The sequence below is a fragment of the Ictidomys tridecemlineatus genome, chromosome 5 (assembly GCF_052094955.1).
Source record: "Ictidomys tridecemlineatus isolate mIctTri1 chromosome 5, mIctTri1.hap1, whole genome shotgun sequence".
Taxonomy (NCBI): domain Eukaryota; kingdom Metazoa; phylum Chordata; class Mammalia; order Rodentia; family Sciuridae; genus Ictidomys; species Ictidomys tridecemlineatus.
In genome coordinates, this window is record NC_135481.1 from 162426269 (window position 1) to 162439464 (window position 13196).

General features: G+C 35.7%; 1 protein-coding gene and 2 pseudogenes across 8 annotated transcripts in view; 2 read left to right on the forward strand and 1 right to left on the reverse strand.

Moving 5' to 3' along the window:
* Window positions 1-13196, reverse strand: part of Macrod2 (mono-ADP ribosylhydrolase 2) — a 1956002-nt gene that overhangs the window by 1521030 nt on the left and 421776 nt on the right. The window lies entirely within an intron of this gene.
* LOC110597703 (VIP36-like protein pseudogene) lies at window positions 4917-5945 on the forward strand (annotated as a pseudogene).
* On the forward strand, window positions 5975-8641 carry LOC120886204 (small ribosomal subunit protein eS6-like; annotated as a pseudogene).

Here is a 13196-nt window from a genome sequence, read left to right on the forward strand (position 1 = left end):
TCTGCTATTTAACTTACTATTTAACTGAACTGACTTGACTTTTTTCCTCATAAACTACCCGTTCTGGTGTGGTACCATATGATGAGCATAAGTCACAGACTCCATATCCTCTTCATTTAATTCATAAGAGCAGATCTTTCCTTATTTCCATCCCAGCCTCTGTCCAGCCCTTTTATCCTTATCCCTTTATCTTTAGCAAGAAAGAACTCTAAATTTGAGGGGCCACATTACCAGAATGTAGACTTTGGATGGAAGGGTCCATATCACCATGCCCCATATAGCTCTCATTTTTTACTCTTAAGTCATTCCATGTGGTGAGATGGGTGTTGTGGACCTGGGTGACACTTTATAATGAAGGACCAAGAAGTCCAGGCTGGAGTAGACTGCTTGGGCCTGGCCCTCTGCTCTAACAAAATGAAAACATTCAAGATCAGAATGGAAGTTCCAGCAGGAATCTAGTGTGAATGCAGATAGCATTTGCTGTTCCCTCCCTTTCCAGCAAAGACTCTGGGTTTAAAGAAAGAAAATGGAGTAGGAAAGGAAAGAGAAAGAATCTTATAAGATTCCTTAAGTGTCTCCATTTTTTTTCCCATTGGCATCAAAATTATTGGTTCTGTAACTTATAGCTAAAGAAAAATCACTGGAACATAAGAGTAAATAAGTACTTTTATGAAATCTTAAGACAGTAAAATTGGCCAAAATGCAAAAATTCATCTAATCATTTAATTTTCCCTATTAAATATAATTTATTTATGTTTCCAGTTTTAAATGTTATTTCACTTATTTCTAATATTTCTTAGTTAAGATTCCTCCTATGTTATTTCCTCATTACACATGAGTTGCTAGTTTAGTTAGTGTTTTTAGAAGTCACTACCTTTCAAACACATAAATTACTATCAATATTGTAAGAGAGCACTTGCTCAGTGATAATAGAAAAATCCAGGATCTTAATATTTTTAAATATTTCTGAATCTTTTATTGTAGCCTGCATAAGGCACAGAGTAACCAGAAAGACAATAATCCCAGACATTTTTGGGTCATGTGAACATCATAAAGTATCCTTCAAATCTCTATAGTCATTGTTTCTGCTCCTACGGACCAAACTGATCTATATAATGCAATAATATCTCTGTTCAGGAAAAGGTGATGTTCTGAGTCAGTGTTTTATCATTGGAAATGATACTGGAAGCTGAGAGAATATAAGTACCAGAAATAAATTTCAAATTGAGAATTACTTATGTTCCTTCCCTTCTGGCCTACATAGATGTATCAATTAACTACTGCTAGGTGATAAACCATCCCAAACATTAGAAACTTGAGCAAAATGTATTTACTATTGCTGAACATCATGTGGATCAGCAATTCTGTGACTAGTTAGTTGTTCTGATCTTTCCTGGGGTCACACATATCTATATAGCTGCCAGGAAATCTGGATGTCAGATAGGATACTTCAGTTCTTTTTCCCATGGCTTCTCACCCTCCAGTAGGCTAGACTAGAGTTCTTTACATAGAGATCACAGTGCTGAATTTCAAGAAGGTAAATCAAAGCTGAAAGGTCTCTTAAGGCCTAGCATTATTTGTCACATAAAGTTATTTCCATCACATTCTATTTATCAACAGAAATCATAAGATGTCTCCAAATTCAAAAGATGAGTAGATACCAATAATACACATATTCTCTAGCTAGGCCAGAACTAACTTGGTCATAACTGCTCTCTGGCCAGTACAGAAATATAATTGCTCAGGTTGTGCCCTGCTCAAAAGATCTGGCCAAGAAGGTGGTGAGTCATGGGCTCTGTTTACCTAACCAGTGCCCTGCTACAGAGTTATACCTGCCACATGGAAGAGGTACCTTTTTCTAATCTTTATTTACATAGGCTCTTGATGGAATATAGGAAATTTTCTCTGTGGACTCCTCCACTCATTCTCTGGACTTCCTACTTGCCCAACAGAGGCCTGTTGGTCCCATGGTACCAGTGACCCCTGAAGCTCAGGAGTTTTTGCCATAACTTTTACAATGGCCTTTTCCTTTGCCACACCAATACAGCCATGCCAACCTTATAGGAAAGTAGCTCAAATGTGAGAGGCTCATTAATCATAGCTCTTCTACAAACTCATTCTGTCATCACATAGAAGATCAAGTACTTTCCTTACCAAAAATCAGGTAATGTTCCACACATATGATTACATCACACTCCTCTACTCAAAATTTATAATATTTAATTTCTATTGAGCAATATTATTAGTCAGGCAATATTCTAAATATATTAGCTATTGTATACCATTTAATCCTCACAATACTCTATAAGAGTCATTATTCTTTTCCTAAGTGATGCAATTCAGGAAAGAACTGGAAGCCAATCCCAGGAGGTTCAGTACAAAAGTTGATGTACTAGCTTGTGTAGTATCTTCAATATTTCTCCTTTTGTCTATAGAATGAAGTTCAGGAACTACAAAAGGTCAGCAATATTCTGAGGTATATGGCATTATCATGGCCTCTCCTTTGGGATGCTGAGGGTGGAACCACTAAAACATAGCCCCAGACTCATTGTCTCCATCCACCTTTATCAGTATTACTAACCCGTGTAAAAATGCTATGACTTCCTACTTCTGTGACATGTTCATGATGCCCTCTCAAACCAAAAACCTCTTCCCTTTTCTTATTTAGTAATTTGAAAATAGTACTTATTCAGTTTTTCTATGAGTCTGTCACTATTCTGACTACTTTTAATGAGTTAACTCATTAAACTCTCTCAACAACTTGCTAGTAAATAACATTATTATCTTCATTTGTACAGATGGGGGAAAATAGTGCATAGAGAAATTAAGTATTCTACCCAAAGGGATCCAGATATTAAGCAGCAGAACCCATATTTGAATCCTGGAAGACTGACTCTTGAATATGATTGTAACCATGTATCAACGCTGCTTCTCTCTCTTTCTTGGTATGTGTAAGCATGTGTGTGTGTGTGTGTGTGTGTGTGTGTGTGTGTGTGTGTGTACTTTTAAAATATATACGTTTAGATGAAATGTATTATATTTAAGTATATATTGAAATATATACTTTTAAATAATGCTATTGGACTATTCTCAAAATATATTTAAATCTTTATTTCTTAATAATATGATTTTTAGAAATGAAAACTTAACATTTTAAATGGGCAAAATTTTAAAAAATATATTCATATGTTTTAAATATAGTAATACAAATGCAAATTTCATTTACATAAGTACTATTTTTATTCATTGCTTAAATTCTATGACTTCAATTTTGAAAGTGATAAAGAGACAATTGACAAATTAAGAAAGTATAGAGGCATATAAGAAATACTTAATGAGAAAATCTTTTTAAAACATAATGAATTGCTGGATATGAAGTATTAAAGACTGGGAAAAGTGAAGGATGGCATCCATTCAAAGAGAGTAGCTTGTGAAAAACAATTAAAAAATCACCACTTACTTTTCTTTTTATAAATATGTGTGCCTCATGTAGCTAATTCTTCTAAGTCATGTCGCTAAAATATCATAATTAATGGTATTCAGAATTGGAACCGTTAATTATGCTTTCTAATAATTAAGTTGCCTATAATTTTAAACCTTAGGTCCTGCCAAATTGAAACTTCCATATGTTTCAATTAAAAGCTATTTGTGTGAGAATCCATTGCTTTGTCAGGACACATGTTTAAAATAATAATGTGAAGAATATAAACTGAGCAGTATTAATGACTAAGATTTATTGAATGTTTCCTAAGATTTAGGTACATAATAAGTGTATGCTTAGGAAATAGGCATTGTGTTCTGCAAATACCATGGCCTCTTAGGACCTTCATTATTATTATTTTTTGTTTTTCACAGGCAAGGATATTGATTTAGTTAAACTGATAAAGAAGGATTCAATCACAGATCGACTGATAATGTAGCTTGGCCATTCAGCATCAAGCAGTCTTGTTCCTGATAGCTCCCAGGCTGATAGTTGACTAATTTTAATTTGTCTTTTGAATATCCACTACATGTCATATACTATGTTAAGTGCTAGGGAAACAAATCTGAAAATATATGACCTTTCCCTTTAAATATTTATTGACTACTAGGAAGTATACATACAAAAGTTTACTAACACAACACAAGGTAATGGATAATGAGTTGGGGGTGGGTATCAATTGCCTAGGCATACAATGTTAACCAGAAATAATAGCATGTACTTAGTTTAGAGACAACAGAGAAAAAAAGCACAATTAAATCCTTAAGAAACAGAAGTTAATTCAAACTTGGCTTCATGGTATAGCTGGTATGATGCTTATATTTATTTTAATTATGCTAATAATGTGGTATAAATAAAACACTAATGAAGGAAATCAAGTTCATCCTGCTATCACTTTCTTATTTACTCAGGGGGTTTATAGTCACACTACATGCATGGCTTTGTAACACTTGTCAACAGATAAATATAAATTTAACCAGACTTTTGGCACTCAATTTTTTCTTTCACTTTAGCACATAGTAAAAGCATCTGATATCTTGGTCTGGCAATGAATGAACCGGAAAATGATTGTTTCATATTCTGGGTTTTATAAAACTGTTACTCTTAGCAGCTTAATTACAAGTTCGAAACTATTTCTATGAGTTTAAGAAATGTACTGGTGTGTTTTACTTTAAATAATATTTTAAATACATTTTCTCATAACTAGGTTGTCATTCCATGAGAGGAAGAATTTGCTTACCATTCTTTCCAGGTCCCGGACTGGTGCCTGATGCATACAAGGTACTCAATAACTATTTATTGAATGACAAAGTTAATTAGTTGTTAAATTAGCATCCTGAATCTTATCATTCCATGAGTGGAATGATGAACTCTCAAAAGTATGTCCATATCCTAATCCGTGGAACTTTGAATGTAAGATTAATTGGGGGAAAAAATGGTCTTTGCAGGTACAAACATATTGAGATGACTTTATCCTAGATAATTTGTGGGGACCCTAAATCAGATGACACACAGAGAGATGAAAGAACATCAGGGGAAGAGATGGTGGTGATTCTGAGACACTCTGGATGGTAGCAGTGGTGATTGTAGTGTTTGATCAGGATGGGTCCAGAATGATACTCCTTCTCCTTAGGTCTGGGCAGGAACCATGATGTGGACACAGGCAGTTCCTCACTGTGAAATCTGATGGGCAATGCCATGATGATGATCCAGTATATCTGCCTTATTCCAGATTTGCAAAGTAAACAGCTAAGACCTGTTTTTTTGTTATTGTTGTTGTTTTTTATGGAACCTGGTACCAAGTTTCCTGAGAGACTGAGAGTTGGAGGTATACTTCAAGATCAACGGACAACTGAAGAAGAATATGCTTGAGGATTGTTCAACAATCTGATCTATCAAATACAACTAAGGAAAAATGCACAATTTGTGGAGCTGGAATTATTTGTAGACATGACCCCAATAAAGATAAGCAGCAAGAGTGAGTATTGCCCTACAACTCAGCCATGGTGACAATGGTTCCCATAGCTCTGATCATGAGTAAGATGGGTGGCTCACAGAGAACAGGACTATGCAGTCATTTTATTTAATATCTGTTATGACCACTTCCTTATGATCCGTTATGTCAAGAGGCAACTGAGGATAATGATGGATATCTGAGGTGTCCAGAGTATGACACCAACTTCATAATTGGAAATCTCTCAAATGATCATGACATCATTTCCCTGAAATTGTTTGAGCTGACAGTGGAGAGCACCCCAGAATAGGAGAAGCTACATCAAGATATGTTCTTGACTTCTATGGACAATATGAAATGGTCTGACACAGTACTCCAGTGCCACCCATGAGTAGCCTGGCCCTTTTCCTCATTGTATTTTCATCTCTGTTTTTTTCTGTATTTGCCATAGTCCTTGGTATTATACTCTACAAGAAGTGGTAGGAATAGAGTAGAAAGTAATTCTATTAAACCCTCCTGCTGAAACCACCTCATCGCCCATGAGGCACAGGAGACATAGATGCTGGCCTGAGCATGCATCCTGGCAAGTCCGCTCTAGTCTCTAGCAGCCAGTAGGGGTCTGTGCTCTGTTGCTGGATCTTTGAATGCAAGGACCCTGCATTCCTATGGTCATCTACAGGGTCATCTAACTCTGATCCAGGAAGCCACTCACCCCAAGGCAATGCTGCTGTAATAACCCTTTCCCTGTAGTCATTCCATTTTGGAGGAAGGAAGCCTGGAAAGAAATGTACCATTTCAATGCCAAAATCAGAAAACAGACTAAGATAGCCCAGGCTTGGACTGGACTCAGCAGGCCTTTCTACTTCATTTTTGAATCCTCAGAGAATAGAAAACTGATAACTCATAACATTCTGGGCATTGATTAAGGGTTTCTGAATTTTGCCCAAGTTTCTATCCATCTGAAGAGCTTTCCTTGGAAACCTGAATGAAAACTTCTTCCCTGTCTCATCCACCTCTTTCTCTCCCTCCATTGATTGATCTTTCCATATACAGTCTAAGCTGGAAAAGATATTTGGATGTCTCCATGTTGGGGTCTGGGCTGCAGAGCAAACAAACTTCTGACCTTCCTTAGGTGGCCTCAGGACTTTCTGCTTTGACTCCTTTCTGCAGCCTCTCTTCTCAAATGTGGATCTTGGTGTGGCTGTTACCTTCCTAATCAGATCCCTTTAGGACCTTGGCTGAAAGTCAGAGTACAAGTCAAGAGGACCTTAGAAGACTTCATGGATGCCATGAGATTAACTTTGAAACTGATCACATCCAGGTTATACATAGAAAGCACTATTTCTCCTGAGATCTAACCATGCAGAGGTATTTCTAGATTCACTGGAGCCTGCTTAGCAACATATTTCATGTTTATCATGATTTTGGGAATCCCACTTTGAGTATCAAAAATGTAGGAAAGCTTTCTTCCTATTACCCAGGCATGGTTACTCCACCAAGGAGAAATTTGATTTTCTTTTTTCTTAATAGAGAAGAAACAATTACTGTCCTTAGGTTGTAAGTCCGGGAGCACCATCATCTGTGCCTGGTGGAGTTCATGGTCATTGAGCAGCACAGTCTTATTCCACTACCTTATCTGACAAGCGGTCACATGATGCTCACCTGCCTTACCTGTGATTAAATTATTAGGAGGCCAGAGTCTACCTGGAGGGCTTGGAACCCTTAGCTTTTGTATGGGCCTCTGTAGCATGAGGGAAATTCTTAAAATGACTGAGACAAAAGAAAAAAAAACAGAAAAAAAGAATAAATAACTATAAATAAAAACACAAAGAGGAAGTGGCCACATAATGGTAGAGACAGACTGAAGTGATGCAGCCACAAACAAAGAATGTGTAAAACCACCACAAGTTGGAAGAAACAGGAAAGAATCTTTTCTTCCCTGGAGCCTTCCAAGGAAGTGCTGCCTGGCAAACCTTAAATTCAGGCTTCTGGCCTCCAGAACCATGAGAGAGAGAAAAAAAAAATTATTTTAAGCTATCAAGTTTGTGGTACTTTTTAAAGGCAGCTTTAGGGAATTTATACAGCTACCTAAAGATATTCTGTGGAAGAAGTTGGATATACATAGTTGCCAAGTTATAGCTGATTTATTTGAGAAAGTATGGGGAACTTATATTAATAGTCCCTGACATATGTTGATAAGCAAATGAGAAATGACCTTTGGCATACATCGGTAACCTTGATAAAAGCATATTCAGAAACTGAATATCTCCTTCTCAGTCACTGGCTGCCAGAAACTCACTGAAATGGACAATGAACACAAACTTCATACTTTTTATAACATATGGCCATAGAAGTTACTACTGATGTTCTGAGTGAAGAATGGAAGGGGGTTATTGTGGTCTGAATCAGTAATGGGAATGAAAAACAAGGATTCCCCATGAGGCAGGGTGCCTTGACCCATGGTCATGTTTGCCTGTTACTGAATAGGGGTATTCCTGTTACAGACCAAGGCCAACTAGAGAGACAAAGTGCAAAGCTGTTGGAGGTTGCATTCTGGATGCCAATCTAAGCATTCTTTACCTGGTTATTGTTTTCTAAAAAAAGGAGAGAAGGCCAGGTATGGTGACACATACCTGTCATCCTAGTGGCTCAGGAGGCTGAGAGAGGACGATCATGGATTCAAAGCCAGTCTCAGCAAAAGCAAGGTGCTAAACAACTCAGTGAGATCCTGTCTCTAAATAAAATACAAAGTAGGGCTGGGGATGTGGCTCAGTTGAGTGTCTCTGAGTATTTCAGTCCCCATGACCAAAAAAAGGAGAGAAGGATATTCCTGGACTTATGGATACTACTGTGCTAGGTTGACTGGAACCAAAAGAGTTAGTAGAATCCACAAACTTTTCAATCTCTCTAAGGAAAATGATGTCCATCAATATGTTGTCTGAAAAACCCTTACACAAGGATGATCAAAATCCTGAAACACAGCACCCAAGATTCAGCATCTAGTTATTTCATGTGTCCAGCAACACAAGTGCCAGCATATTACTCTGAAGAAATAATCTACTAAGAATGAGAAAGAGGCTGCAGAATATGACAAACTTTTGGCCAAGAGAACCAAAGAAGCCCAAGAAAAATGCCAGAAAAGTATCAGCAAGAGAAGCAGGCTATCCTCTCTGAGAGCTTCTATTTCTGAGTCTAGTCAAAAATAAGAGTTTTTAAGACCAACAAATAAATAAGTTCAGAGCTTTTTTAAAAAAAGCATATTCAGTAGAGTGATGGGTTATTACAATGCATCAAAGAGGAAATGCAAAAAGAGGAATTAAAGGTAAGATGTATGGACAACATTTCAAGCAGTTTTGCTGAAAAGTTATAAGGAAGAAAGAAATGGGGGACATGGATTCAGGAGAGAGATTATGAAAAAAAAGGAAAAGTAATAGTGTGAGCCAACAGAAAAGGGAATAATGAAGAACTGATGAACCAAGGAACTTCATTTGCTTTAGGTTGTTCATGAGACTGACATCATTCCTGCTTCCAAGGCATTTATTCTAAAGTCCAGAAGCAGAGACTTTAAATCAACATTTGAAAGGGGACGTGGAAAAGAGAGGTGAAAATGCAGGAAAAGAGAGGTGAAAATGCAACAGCAGGGCTTAATCCTGGAAGAGGGGACAATAAATAGTGGTGGCAGGAATCGGTGAAACTTTTCCGAAAACTGATATGAGTTTAAAAGTAGTAGAAAGGCTTAAATATAAAAATCCAAACACAAAGATTTGAAATAACTTCAGTTTCCTCATTTGATTTAATAACCTATTACATTCAAAACACAAGGTACACTATGGCAATATTTATTCTCTTTGTTTGCAAGTAATGTCAAATAGATATAGATTAGCATTATGGAAATCAAGGATTTAAATTAAAAGTTCCATATCATTCAACTAAGTAAATCACGAGATTACATTTGTATTCATTTATCTGCTGTATTTGTAACTTAGTGGCAAAATAAACATAATTTCTGAAACTAAGATCAACCACGTATGACACTTTAAATATTTAGAAAATCCACAAATTACATATAACTTCTAGATGCATGTATCTTTAGTGATATACAATGATGGTTTAAAAGAATTTCTTATTTTCTGCCATATTATTACAATATTAACTGTTTATGCAAGTCATTTTCATAGATAATGCTACTCTGGGAACAGAAAAATCACAAGATGAATTTTATGTTCTCTGGGAACAGAAAAATCACAAGATGAATTTTCAATACTCCCAGAATTGCTTTCCCAGATTGTGAAAATGTTACTTTCTCAAACCACATGCAACTAAATAAATTCTCCAGAAACTCTTGCAAAATACTAACAAACTATCTTAATAAGAGAATCTTCAGGCAAACTGGCCATTTTTCTTTGCATTTCATCACATTGCTTCCATATGGTACCTGTTAAAATTCTCTGTTTTGTGAGTAGTCTTAACTCCACAGGAAAGCTGACAAATGAAGATAGCTGCTTTGCTTAGCTAGGAATGACCAACTTTCTGTCTGGTGAAGACACAATTTTATGATTCTGATTACTCTGCAATTCTCTTTGTCTTAAAACACTTTGTTGTTTTCCCAAATCATTTATTTGTTGTTTGTTTGGTTTTACACATTTTTCCCAATTCTCAACTTGAGAAAGTTAATTTTTCTCTTTATTTTCTACATTATTGGTCACACTAGAAAATTAAATACTTGTCAAGCAAACTAAAAAGCCTTGAGTTTATTCACTTAAAGCTTGTTTTAAAAGAAATCATGTGAAGACATTCTTTATTACATATTCATTGCTGGTTATGCACAGGTTATATTTCAGTCACCTGGGGCTTTGTTATGGATGTATTTTCTGTCTGATTCACTGAGTTTCTGCATTTCCCACTGTTTATTATTCTTATTTCATCTCCTTCATTAAGACCATAAAATTACAATTTCCTTGAAGGCATGTACAGCTATGCACTGCCTCATAAGGATATAAATATCTTGTTCTTTTCTGACTATAAAGTTTTCCCTACCCACTGATAGTGACACACTTTTAGAAATAATACAGGTAAAGTGTTTGAACTGGTGTAAACACAGAGTTCAACAAACAGAAATTGCCATTGCAATTTTAACTAATAAGTTCACAGTCATAATACTAGGAATTACAGTTCTATGTTCATAAGTTTGTAAGTATAAAATTTTCAGTCTCTTTCTATGCTGAAAAATAAAGACTTAAACTCTGAAGACAATTCTTTCAAGTTGCACTTAATAACAAAAAGCAAAATACATCAATATGGGTCATTTACTACCAAACAGTAATGGTGGCTGAGTGCCTAGTCCTTTACAAATAGTCTAGAAATCTGGAGCAGCTGAGGGACAAGGAAGTTCATATTAGTTACTTACAGAAGACTCCAAAAAGGCTTCATCCAAAAATGAATGATTTTTAGCATTTGACTTTCAACATGTAAAATCCTCCTGAATTCAAGTATTCCATGGTGGTTTTTAAGAAAAGCAAACTGACTCTATTGAATGGGCTTCAAAAATCACAGCCTATACTATAGAATAGTACTTTTGTAAGTTAGCCCTTACATACTGTCCTCATGATTCATTCAACATATTTTTTATTGAGCACTTATTAAATGTTAGGCAGATACCACTTCATGCATTGCTATGTAGCAATAAGCAAGGCAAGTGCCTACCCTTATGAAAGAAGAAAGCATAGACAGTTAATGGATACAACCATAATCAAACAAATAATTCTGTTTAAACATAAAAGGCAGCAATAAATCCTATCACATTACATATGAGCAACACATAAAGGAAGTGAAGAATTAAGTTCTACAGATAAGAATAGCAGAATATTTGAAGTAGTGGGAACTACAAATGAGACTGAGGTCTGAGTATGTCTGGCAGTTGCCAGGACCATTGTTGGTGAGAGCGAAGTGAAGTGCAGGGAGATGGGGAGGGGAGCACATACTCTAATGAGGAGCTTGAATTTTATGCCACTATGTTCTTTGGCCAAATAACACTATTAAACCATAATCCAAATTTATAGAAGAGAAGAACTGAGATGAGTAATTTTCTCAACCTCCATTGCTGGACTTGGGCTTGACTTACCCTCTCTGCTATAAACAGTAATCTAAATGTAATACCTAACCACTTCAAGTCTGGGTATGAGGATAAGTGAGAACTCAGAAACTCAATGGAGACTTCTTAACCTGGCATTTGGAAAACTTGAATGTGAATCAACTGTCACTCAGCTGCTTCAGGTCTCAGTTTCTTTCTTTTTTTAAATATTTATTTAGTTGTAGATGAACACACAGTACCTTTATTTATTTGTATGTGGTGCTGAGGATTGAACCCAGTCCCTCACACATACGAGGCAAGCATTTTACCACTGAGCTACAGCCTTAGCCTCTCTCAGTTTCTTATCTTAAAAAGTAGGACACTGGGCTTCTAATTGACTTTATATAACTTTAAAATTAATTAAGTTCTGCCCATTTGTTTCAGGCTGAAAGAGCATCTAACAAAACATCTCTTAAATTTTTTTAAAAGAGAAATAATAATCTCATTAATTCACAACTTACTGTGATTCAGACTAATAACTGAATATCTTTAATGGCATTATTTTAGTTATGAGTCTTTTGTGTATATTAAGTAGACTTAAATTATGTATCAATTCATACACAAATAAGTATTTCTGTTTTCAATAATTTTAAATAATTCTTTTATCTTGTTCTTCCTTAAAACAAATTGTGGGCCCTTTTTCTAAATTCTGTCCCACACTGAAGCACACTAGTTAACATCAGCTTCACATAGATCAGGCTTTGATAACAGCTGTGCTACTTATCAGTTATATATCAAGTATGAACTATTAAGCCTCTCATGCCTCCTTGCATATAAAAGAATCAATAAATACTAATAAAATTATCAACTTTATTTATTTATATATTTATTACTTTTTATTTTCAATTCTCTATTGATCATCTTCACCTGGATATTATGCTCTTAATTCAGATTCTATATGCTCAGTGTCTTCAGTTAACATTAAGTTCAACCATCTACAGATCCAAGCTATGAGTAGCTCAAGGCAGATGAAATTTATGTCCCTTTTATACAAATATATAAAAGTAAGTAGTCAATTTATGGTTTGTATGTTCTCCCTTGTCAATAGAAATACCCATCACATGGCTTCTACCCTCTAGTCATCTCAGAGTTTAAGATTATTGCTGGGTGTCCATGTCCTTAGATGATAGGCAAGAAGAATGAGGACAAGGTAAAAGGGCATATCTCCAGATAAATCTCCTCTTATTCAGCCTTCCTTGAATCTAAAAAAAAAACCACTTTCACTTATATCACATTACCCAAAACTTAGTCACAGGGCTACAACCATCTTCAAGGAAAGCTAGGAAATATCTCTAAGTGGATAAGTATAGGTCCAAATAAAATGTGAATTCTGACATTGAAAAAAAAAAGAGAATGAATATTGTATACACAGCTAACATTTTGTCACAGAAGAAAACTGAAGTCATTTTGTCCCACTTAAACATGTTCTTCCTCCAGTATTTTGTTTTTTAATAAAGCATCACCACCTCCCAATTAGGTAATCCATACTATAGATATTTGCATTATTTTTAATGCCTTTCTCTCCCCCTAATAATGCACCTCAAACCAGTTGCCAAATGTACCATTTACCATTATTTTCCTAGAGCACAAACTAGTCTCCCAAATGCTCTCTACACATTTAGTATCTCCCA